The sequence below is a fragment of the Tauraco erythrolophus genome, chromosome 4, assembly GCF_009769465.1.
Source record: "Tauraco erythrolophus isolate bTauEry1 chromosome 4, bTauEry1.pri, whole genome shotgun sequence".
Lineage (NCBI taxonomy): Eukaryota > Metazoa > Chordata > Aves > Musophagiformes > Musophagidae > Tauraco > Tauraco erythrolophus.
In genome coordinates this window covers 44,479,463-44,490,768 of record NC_141468.1, presented here as the reverse complement: position 1 = coordinate 44,490,768, position 11,306 = coordinate 44,479,463, and the positions used below count along the sequence as shown (strand labels likewise).

General features: G+C 43.4%; 1 protein-coding gene across 3 annotated transcripts in view; it reads left to right on the top strand.

Annotated features, from left to right (window-relative positions):
• Positions 1–768: 768 nt before the first annotated feature.
• NAP1L1 (nucleosome assembly protein 1 like 1) overlaps positions 769–11,306 on the top strand; it is a 31,064-nt gene continuing 20,526 nt past the window's right edge. For 2 of the 3 annotated variants that reach the window (XM_086610886.1, XM_086610885.1), the window contains exon 1: positions 811–842. The gene's annotated coding sequence lies outside the window, so the exon portion shown is untranslated. Of the gene's footprint in view, positions 843–6,346; positions 6,424–11,306 lie in introns of all 3 variants that reach the window. The other variant, XM_086610887.1, reaches the window with a different exon arrangement.

Here is an 11,306-nt window from a genome sequence, read left to right as displayed (position 1 = left end):
AGCTGTTGCTGCCTCTGGCTGTCCATCCCGGCCGCGGCAGGAACGACCGAAACTGATGAAACAGCGTTTGAACCACCATGGTTTTCAGCCTGGTCTTTTAAGGTAAGCTAGAGCTGCCTGTGGTTTTGTGGTACCTGTAGCCTGTGTGAATAGGGTCTACCTGATTGCGTAACTCCTGTTTTTGCCCAGGTGCCTGCAGGAACCCTCCCAGCTCAGGCTTAAAGCAGCACTAAGTGGCCGAGGCAGCACTACATCCCGACTCCCCGGCAGGTCCACGCTCCCCACCCTGCCGCAGGGGAGGCGGTGCTTCCCGCGCCGCGCCGTGGCCCACCGCGTCGGGGAGCAGCTCTGAGTGCCGCAGCTCGGCCCAGGCCGGGCGGCCCCAGCGCCTGGTGGGTTTGCGGGCGCGGTGCCACCCCGGCGCGGGGCACCGGCGCGCCTCTCCCCTCGGGCCCACGGCGGGGACGAGGAATCAGCCGGCGCTACGTGAGAGGACACACGTCCCGGGGGATGACACGCGCGGGCCTTCTTCTGCGCCTCCCCGCCCGCCCGGTCCCGGCCGTCCCGTCGGCAGCGGGCGCGCGGGGGAAGGGCGCCCGCCGGGCGGGCCCGAACCGCCGCGGCCAACGGCTGGCGCGTGCCCGAGGCGGCCGGCCGGCTCGAGGGCGCGCGCGCGCGCGCGCGCGTTGCCAGGAAACCCGGGGCGCGCGGGGGAGGGGGGGGTTTACGTGGTGACGTTAATTCTATATGAGCGCGAGCGGCGGGAGCTCGGGTCTTTTTACCGCCAGCCGCGCGGCGCCTCCTCCTCGCTCCTGAGTCACCGCCAGTCCCGGCCCGCGCAGGTACCGGGCGGGGTGCCGCGGGCCGCCGCCGCCGCCCCCGGGGCCGGGGGGGTGCGGGTCGGGGGAGCGGGCGCGGGGTGCTTGGCCCCCGCTGCCGCGCGGGGAGGCCGCGGGTGCCGGCCCGGCCTAGCGGGGCCCCTCGGCCGCCGGGGCGCGGGGGGCCGGCGGTGCCCGCGCCACCCCGAGCCTCTCCCTTGCGGCCCGGGGGGCCGGCGGCGCCGGCAGCGCCGCTGCTCGCCCGGCCCCTCGGCGGGGAGCGCTGCCCGCCGCTCGCTCCCTCCTCCGGCACGTTTCTCCGCCGCCCGCCGCGCTCCGCGGAGGGGCCGGGCCGGGCTAGGCCCGGTCGCGCTGCTCGGGCCGGCGCTGAGGGGAGGCGGGTCTGTCCGGCAACACGTGGGGACAGAGTGGGGCCAGCGGCGGCGCCGCGGAGTGCGCCCGGCGCTGCTGGGGAGGGGAAGGGCGGCGGGGCCGGAAAGCCGCACGGGGAGGAGCGGGAGTGTGCGTACGTGTGTCGGGGGGGGGGGACGCGCGGAGGGGTGCCGGGCAGGCGGAGGTGGCCGGGGAGGGCGGTGGATGCGCACATGTAGGGGGGGACGGCGGATGGCAGCGCGCTGTGGCCTTGTGCTGGCTCCCGCGCCTTGTTCCCGCTCTCGTGCGGGGAGCCGCGGTTAGGCTGTGCTGTGCTGCTCGCTGCTGGCAGGGGGACCCAGAGATTCAGCCAAGGGGCGGGCAACTCTTCCGTCCTGCCTCAGGAAAGAGCATTTTTTCGGGTTTTCTGGAGGTCAACGTGTCGCTTCTCTGGGTGGCGGCTACCTGGTGTCACCTAAAATGGGGCCTTTGCTTTTCCCCTGAGTGTAGATGTGTCCGGTGTAAAGGCTAGGCCGTAACAGATACAGGAGGTAAATGGTGACTGTCACCAGGGAAGACTAAAAAGACTACCTGAAAGATCTAGTAACTACAGCTAGAAGTATTGGCGTCGATTTAGTGTTTGTATCCATCTACCTGCATAAAAAATGTGGTCTATCTACTCCATATTGGATGTTTAGGGGCCTTATACTGCCAATAATTGTGAGGCTTTCAATAGTGAGGCTTTTGGTACGTAATACAAAACCTTCCCTATTTGCTTCCAGAAGAAAACACAAACCACCTTTCAGGTGACTGTGGTATAGTCATAATAAAGCTGCATCTTCCACAGTTTGTCTCCAAGCACACTGCAGTTTTGTGCATGTCCACTTGTGTTTGAAGCCCTTTGGACGTACACTTACATTTCATGTCCTAACTCTTTTGAGGACGGTAAGAGAACTGGGCACTGGATGTGCAAGGTATGGCAAATACTTTCCTCCCCTCATCCCCTCTTGGAGTTTTAACATCTGCTGGTGGACATTACATTAATCAGATAGGAGATAGTACCTGATTATTTTCACTTTGATCATGAAATAAAACTTGAGAGAAGAGTTAAGACTATGCACAGCTGTGTGTAGTTTCTGACAAAAAATGCTATGCTAGTAGCTTGCTGGTAGCTTCTTCATGCTGTGCCTGGTTTGCAATGGTACACTCTTTAAAGAATGAGAAAAGCACTGTGCTTGGATTGAAACAAGCTGAATGACTTCCAGTCTCTCATAAATCCAGAAATTATCTTAATTCTTTGAGCAAAGTAGAATTTGAAATCTACATACATTGAAATTTGAGTGACTTGGATGCCTGTGTACCAGGGCTGCTCAGGCTTCAGGTACCTGAAACGTTCACATAAGTGCTTGGAATAGGCCATAGGTACCTGAACTTCTGTTTGTGTGGCCCACTTACTCCTGTGAGAGTGGCCTATAATAGCAATTGCTCTTTCCTCTGCTTTTTCTGTATAATTAGAGTCTTGTGCACAGGTGGTAGATTTGATGTTTTTCTGAGCCCCTGGTCCTTCTCTGACATTCACAGCACTAGGAGGTGAGTATTGGCACCGCTGGAATCACGCAGAAGTGGTGTGCTGCATCTGTGCAGCTAGCTTAGTGTCACAGGAAGTGCCAAAAGTGCTGAATCTGCTGTAGCGGGGTGTGTGTACAGCATAGTAAGGCTCTTGCCAACCTTGTGCTTCATCTAGCCCCTACCTCACTCAAAAACTGTTTCTGGGAGCAGGCAGGGAACTTGTTGAGGCTCTTACTGAGCACCCTGCAAATAGGTGGTCTGTTTTTTTCTTAGCTTCTTGCGTAACTGACAACGAACATGTGTGCACAAGTGAAACTGAAAGGAAGGCATTGTGGGTATGTATGTTATGAAGCTTAGCTGAGAGTTTTCACAACTCTTGAGTCTTCCAGGCTGAGACGGTATTCTTTGATGAGGAACTCCAGATCTTAAGGAGACTTTAGCTTACTGTACTGCTAGTCACATTGATACAAATCTGTTTATTCACTTAGCTCATAAAAGTTGAAGTAATTGTAACCTGGAGAACTTAACTCAGAGTGGCAGAAATCATATTCCTTCAGGGAGTAAAACAGCTCAAGGATTTGAATTTCAGTAGTGAAAAATCTCAGGGAAAATAAGGCAAGTATCTTCTATTTTAAATTCTTGATTGAATCCTTTGGTGAAAGCCAGTTTGCTCCAGTAGACCAATGGGTGTAATGAACACATCTATGGTATCTACACCTTCTTGTTACTATATTTGCAACCCAATTCATCTTCAGGTTCTTGTGACACAGCTGCGAACTTGCTGTACCTCAAATTAAAGATCCGATTCTTATTTCTTTGGGAAACTTAAGGAATTGGATAGATTGCAGAAAATAGAGATGCAGATGTTCTTTAAATGGCTATTGGTTTTTCTGCATTGGTATATACATTCAGTGGAACTTCAGCTCTGGGTTTTTCCATGAACTAATGCTGTTTTGGCATTTGCGTGGTACTAGTAGGCACTTATATGGAAGATAGTACTTTGCAGACAGAAACAAGACTTTTCAATGCTGGTTGTATTTTACTAGATCTGAAGAGTCTTCTGAGTTAGCGTCTGGACAGCTGTGTTCCATCTAACTTCTCATTAGGAAAGCAGCTAGCAAATAACAGAGCAGAACTGTGTTGTACCAGTGGTGTTTAACCTGAGGAATGATTGTAATGATGAGTTTAATGCTTATAGGTCAGTTTTCATTTGAAAATTACTTTGAGCTCAAAGTGATTGTAATTAAAGTTAATTCAATCTAGCTGATCCTCAATCAACTCAGAGATTAGTGCAGTTCCTTCTCATCTAGTTGTTAATCTGGAGAGTAGGTCTGATGTCATAATGTATTTGTCTAGAAAAACAGACGTGCCTAGAAGACATCACAGAAGTTGCTTGAGGATTCATTTGATGACCTTCTGAAAAATTAAGCTATTTAGAAGCAATGCATGAGGTTTTCGAGGACTTCCTACACTCAAAAAAGATAATGCTAAGGGAAGAATCTTAATTATGAATATGACCTCATGTGTTTAGTGATAACTGACTAAGTTTTCAGGAAGACTACATATGTCGTGGACTGAAACTTCAGTTGCATTCAAAAAAAAAGAGAAGAGCTAAAAAAGAAGAGCTAATTTACTTTTGATACTTTCCATTTCATTTTAAGATATAAATAACTTAAGATTTGAAGTAATTTTTGTTCTCCCTAAAGACTAATATTTTAAAAGAATGTACATTTTACCAAAACATAATCTGCATCTTAACTACTGTCAAAGTTTGAACTGAAGATCTTTCCTAGATAGAAACTTGTTTAGATTTTAGTATAGGAAAACACAGGATGCATTTTGGGGGCTGAATGTGTGCTTAGATGTACATCTGCACAAACATAATTTACAATGGTCATGTCTCAGTTTAAAGTTTAACTTGTGGTAATGAGTAGGCAGTTGCACATCAGCTGTTTCACCTGTTTTTTTGTAGACTTTAGAACAAAATACTGCCAGTTTATCCTTAGTAGCTTTTTGTGATCAAAAGGTGAAAGCAACTTTTTAGATTAAAGCTTTGGTTTCTGGATGTACCTGTAGCTGTGAGGCATTCAGTTGCTGATTTGACGTTCTTTAAAAAGATACCACCACCACTACTCAAACCACAACCAAACCCTCACCCAAAACCTGAGAGACTAGAATTATTCTCATTTTGAGGTGTTGGAAGTTCTGATTAAGAGATTGACTAAGCACAGGTGGCTGAAAATGGAGTAGAGCAAACCCCTAGGCTTCAAAGACTCAGGTTAGAATCATAAATGCTTGTTGTCTCTTCTGACCATCTGCAGTAATATTAGTTCAGTCCGCTGCTTTCTCTAGATGTTGTTTAATATGCGTTGTTTCAAAGGAGGGGCAGTTCTTCCATGTTTCTTGTGAGATGACTTGCCCTTGAGGTGAAGCTTCCTTTTAATTCTGTCTCCAGTTAAAAACCTAGCTTAACCATTGAGAGGTTAAGTTGGGGGACACACAGAATGGGACATGAAATAATTAATTGTTTAGATCCAAACTAATTTTTAATCAGTTCTTCTTGAACTTCCTTTTAACCTAAGTATTTTTTGTGTCACTTCTCATTGTTCGTCTCTCAGATACTATTAATCTAAAATTTAAACTGCTTCTACTCCTCGGGTATTCATGTTGCTAGGCCCTGAACTGATCTTCTCTTCCACAATGTTCAGCAGTGAGTATAGTATTTTTATGAAGGTGATGTCACTGAAGTGTATAATGATCATATTTTGTGTTATTTTAGTTGTATTTCTGATCTTGACTACTTCTACTTCTGCATGTTGAATAGAAGTCTTCAGTGGGCATTATGCAATTATACCTGTGTCTTTGCATAGCAATTTTTTGACCTTTTGAATTCTATATTAGTTTTGAATTGCTTCTTTTAATATATGTTACTTTAGATTTTAGTACTATTTATTGTGCCTTGCTTGGATCACCCTTTTAAGCAATTCTTAATTCAGTGCTACGCCAGTTCTGAAGATTACTCATCTTGACTTTGAATGGTTAAGTATGAGGTATAAGAGCTTTATTCTGTTCTTGTGTGTGCAAGGTATCATCATCAGAAACCTGCTTGCTGTTTTCGAACTGGTGATATCTTCCTGACATGGCCTCTTGATTCTTTTATTGCCATTTTCATTGTTACAGAGGTGTCAGGGGGTAGTGCTAGTGCCAAAAGCACAATTGAGTGAAATTCACAAGATGTTTATGAAGCTCACTTTGTAAATAGGGCTCAAGTTCCTTGGCTCTCTACAGGTGTAGTATATGTTCACAAATGCTTTTTAAACTCTGCACCTGTATTTGTTTGAGAGTGACTTACTGAGACCATAACCATGTGTATTACTTCTGTTGGGTAACATCTCACCTGTAGCAGCCACCAGAAATTTGTCAAAGTTAGATTGTTGTTATGTTCTTTTTTTTAAGTGAATGCTAGCTTGTTAATTGAAAACTGTACATTTTAAGGTTTGCTGTTTAGTAATGGCTTTGTTTTCATTGAAAAAATATTGAACTGAAGCTAACAAGGAAGTTGCTAAATATATTTTTATGAATTTCAGTGGCTTCATGGGGAGTGAATGAGTTTACAATATGGCATTCGTCAGATGTTCCAGCAAAACACATCCTTTTGAAATCTGTACGTGTTTTTCAGTGTGTTTTTACTTTCTTTTCAGATAAGGATGCTTAAATGTTTTAAGTCAAATTAAATAAAAACTTTAATGCTGCAGTGTGTTTCTTGCAGAGAATAGTGTAACTGCCAGTATGGTTGTGTTTATTATGTGGCAATCTCAGTAGTCAACTGACACTCTCCTTTCCTTTGGTTTATCTTGTGGCATGTAAAAGTTGATCTTTTAAACTGTTAAAATGCATCCTGCTACCTGAAGTACTTTGTTAAAACACTATTTTTGTATTAGTTTGAGACTTTTTAACAAACTGATTACTTACACCAACATGAATAGTATAGATAAATACTTTCCTAGGAAGTTTTACATATATTTTTTTTTTATATATGAAGATTCTGATTGCAGTCCTTCAGGAGGATGGCTGTTGTTTTACCATTATCAGCGATGGAAAGGAGAAAAAGCAACAAACTATTCTGATTAGCTTGTTTTAAAAAAAATTCCTTGTTTAGGTTTTTCAGATTTGAATTTAAACTTCTGGATTACTTTTCTAATAATGAAAGATTGTTCTAAATAGAAATTGGTAGATTTTCTGCTACAGAATCTTGGCATCCAGAACAAAGGCCACATTGTGTGATAATTACCCTATTTTTAGAACATGATCAGGGAACTCAGATCAGTAGCGGAGACAAACATGCAGATATAATTCAGTCCTGATTTTAAATTGTAATGTTGTAGTTAATTTCCTTCTCCTTATGGAGACACCTTTTGCTGCAGAAGTAAACAAGTGCTACCTAAATATCAATAAAAATGTTACGAAAATAGAGGAGTTCAATATTTGTTGACTGAATCTTCATTTCCTGATGTAAAAATTAAGGGGAAAGCTCTAAAAGGTGTTTCCATGTGAATGAAAGTAAGCCCTGCTGTTACTAGTAACTAGCTAACTTAGTTATGTATACGATCGCTCTGGTTTGTTATGGAGAATTTAAGTTTTTCCCATCATGTAACTGGTGTTCTCATGCAAGTTGTAGAGCACTTTACATTTGAAATATGGAAAATATGTGTGTTCATGCCATAACATGTATTGTGCAGAGACCTGCAAGCACTAGTGAAATAGTTGCATTGGCAAATGAGTGAAGTTGGTGCCTTTACCTCTGGAGTTATTAGGAAACATGAAAATTAGCCACTTGAAGGGGAGAGAGAACAGACAGCTTCAATTAATTGTGTTGTGTTACTTGGATCAGCGTTATAATGATTTAGTGTTTTTATTCTCTACAATCAGATTCTGAATTTTGCCATGTTATCACAAGGCAAGATGTTGTAGCAGACTGTTTCATGGTAACTTCAAACTTTCTGAACTCTATTCATGACTTCTTCTAAAAATTACTTACCTGTAGCAGCCTCCTTCACTTGACCCTGCTGTTACTCATGCAGCTGCAGGTCTAGCCCTGTAGAAAATAAATACCTAGCACTTTTTTTTTAACTTTACAACTGTTCAGACATTGCTGATGAAAGGAAGGGGGGGATGCATAGCTAAGGAAGAACTACTGCTTTTCCAGCAGTATTTGCCAGTTATATTCGCTTTAGCTGACTGGGAGATGGTTCAGCAGAGAAATGTGGTGTTCCCTTTATGAAGGGAGCGAATCTCCCTTGTGGTGATGTGAGTACTTCCTATCTCAGTCAATTCAATGCTTGCATGTAGCTAAATGTTCTGAGTATGCTTTGCGAAATGCTGCCTCATCTGAATTTCTTGTCCTCTTGGATAAAGTATTCCTATCCTGCTTGGTCCAGAAGACCTTGAGCTGCTGCTAAAGATTCCCATGTATCACTATGCCAGTTAGTGTTTCTGCTGTTGACTGTGGATGTCCTTTGGACACAGTGGATGAGTTGGTGCTTGCACAATAAATTGCAAAAAACCCGAAGGTTTGGAGTTACTGCAAGGGTCTAGTGACACCTTCTTGTTACTGTAGTGAGGAACCCGGATTCCTTGCTTCATTGATTGTTAGCTGCTTAGTCTCTCCATCAGACTTTGATAGGCTTTATATTAGTACTGTCTTGTTTATTATCTCATACTCTTGTTTTCTGTGCTTGCATTTGGGCAAATAACCTTAATTATGTACTCCAGGTTTGAAAATTTTTTTTTCAATTTTTGCTCTCCTGTGCTAACAGTCAGGAATCTTTTGTTAACAGAAGAACTTTGAGGCACTAATAAAAGGAAATTGTCTCTGGAGAGTTCAGTGGCTGCTAATGTCTTTTCGTCAAATAGACATAGTATCTTGATGTTCTAGCTTAGGACTACCCTGCTCACTTGAGATTGATTTTCTTTTTGTTTGTTTGGTTTTGACCTTCAGCTTTCCTAAGAAGGCATATTTTTCCATAATATGAATGTTATAATCTGTGTGTAACGTTGCTTATCTGCACAATATCCCTTTGTTTCATGATCAGTTTCCATGCTAATGGTAATAGATGTTTCATGAATTTGATTACACAAGTAAAAAGGAAACATTTGGTTTTCTACTTGACTCTCTTTTTGAAATGGTGTTTTTCAATCTGATACATTATTCAATTGCTTCTTTTTGAAGAGGTGCTAAATGCTGTCCTAGTGATCCTTTCTCATGTAACAATTTTCTTACCTGGTGGTTGGTATCATAGCTTCTACTAACAGTTGTGAAATAATGATGGTTTTCTAGGCCTTAGTACCAAAAAATTTGAAGTGTGTAAGTCTATGCCAGGTAGCGTGCACTTTTTAAGCAGTTCACCTAGTTCTGATATGTATGAAGCTGCACTATGCAGAGCATCTGAGTGCTTAAAGTTACAAACCTGTATTAGTGTTTTCAGCAAGCTACCCCAACAGTTACTTCGAACATCTACAGTCAGAGTGTCTTCTGGTTTCTGGTGGATCTCTGCACTACTATTTTAATTTTGTTTTCTTTTTTGATGCAGATTATGTAAAAAAAAAAAAAAAGTTACAAGTTGTCCTCCTGGAATGGTAGGCAAGAGCATTGGTTTGAAGTAACTTCCAGTGAATATTGCTTTTGAGTTTTGTAGTCTGCACTGAGAGTTGAATTTGGCTGGTATGATGTCATTTGTCTGGCACCTTTGGTTTCTGCATGCATTGCAAATAGCTTACAGAACTTAATCCTGATATTTTTTATACAACTAGCTGTCCTCCAGCTGGACCTCTCTTCTTCACTGACATCTGACTTAGTTTATTATCCTACGTTGCAGCTTCTTAATCCCACATAGGACAAATTAATTTGTTTTACATATTTTCTGTTAATGTATTGCCTTCAGTTGCCCAAGGCTTGCCAGAGACAGAAAGAGGCTGACATGCTATTCTGTGGACAGACTTGACTTGTTTGCTGTGCTCTGAATTATTGACTACTGAGGAAATCAGTTTGGGAAAAAAAGCGGATTTCTTTTAAACATGTGAGTAATCCAGGCTTGGCTGTAGTTTGGGTCCAATATCCTCAAAAAGCCCATTTGTGTCCCTTGAACTACTTGAGAAATTTCTTCTACTTGCTATTGCAAACTAATTGTGTGAGCAATTCCTCTAGAGAAGGGGAAACTGTTTCCTGAATGGGAGGGAATGGGTACCCTGTGTGGTGTGGTATCCACAGAGATGCTGAACAGCTGAGATCTGTTGGCAGGCTGCCAGCCTTAGGGCTTGTGCAAAAAAGCTGTTGTTTTCCTGGAGGAACTGTGTCTCAGGAATGTCTTGCTTCCTCAGCTGACTTCTAATTCACCTCGCTGTGACCTGTCTTCCTGAGGCTGAGCGGATGTCAGGGTAATCTAATACTGGTGTGCTTACTTGGGACACTTAAAGCTGATCTTCAAAAAGAAAAGGCTTCTCACCAGAGGGTTTGTGTCCTAGCTGTAACGTGGCTGGTGCTGCTGTGCAGACTCAGGCTGGTTTCTGTGTGGATAAAGGCAGACTGGGGAAAAAAGGGAAGACTGGGAAGGGCTGAAAATTTACAGTTAGTGTTTCTGTCTTTGCTTGAGCAAAAGTACTTAGTGAAGAAACAATAACCCCTGAAAACTGGAACCTTACTAATGGGTAACCTGAGGATGAACACATGGCAATATCATTATTAGTTTCTACATGTATCAAACTACATTTCTTAAAAAAACTTAACAGATTAAAGAGGTGAATTATCCTTTAAACATCATGAAAAGAGCAAATTTTCATGCTGTTTTGGTAAGATTTAAGTTTTAAGGGTGTTTTGATAATTTTTAGTTATTCTGCAAGGTGCACTCAAAACTGGCTAAGCTTGTGCTGGATTAACAGTCTCGTAACATTTCTCTTTTGAAAAAGAACATGTGCCTTGTGATGGCATGCAGCCTTGTGATTGAGCTTAAGCTACCTGTATGAAAGAGGTTTGAAACTTTAGCCTTTAGAAAATTTGCACTATAGCTTGCTTTTCTGTGCTTTCACTTCCTTTTTGTAGCTGAACTTCCTATGCATTCTCTTTAAAGCCCTGCAAAGATGAGATAACTGTTTCTTTTCCTCTGCACATTTTTACAGTGAGCAGCAAAACATTATAATTGAAGCCTCTGGGCACCTCTGTGTTTGACTATACTGCAGTGCTACTGGCTGCAGCTGTTTAAGTAACAAGGAAATAATATTTTACAAATAAGGAGGTTATTTGCCTGCTGGCTTTTGAACAGAGGAGGATACTACCCTTTATTGGTACTCCTAAGCCTTTTCTTGCAGACAGGAGGCCTGGATTCTTAGAATTTCAACCCAAAGCAATCATCTGGACACTGAGGCTTGAAGTAACACACCAGCTGTAGCCAGGTTTGTTATGATTCTGCACTGACAACTGGAGAACTGATACCTCCTAGGGACTACTTCAAGGAGTGATTCCAGTGAATGCTTCTTGTTGCTCATGTGCCAAGA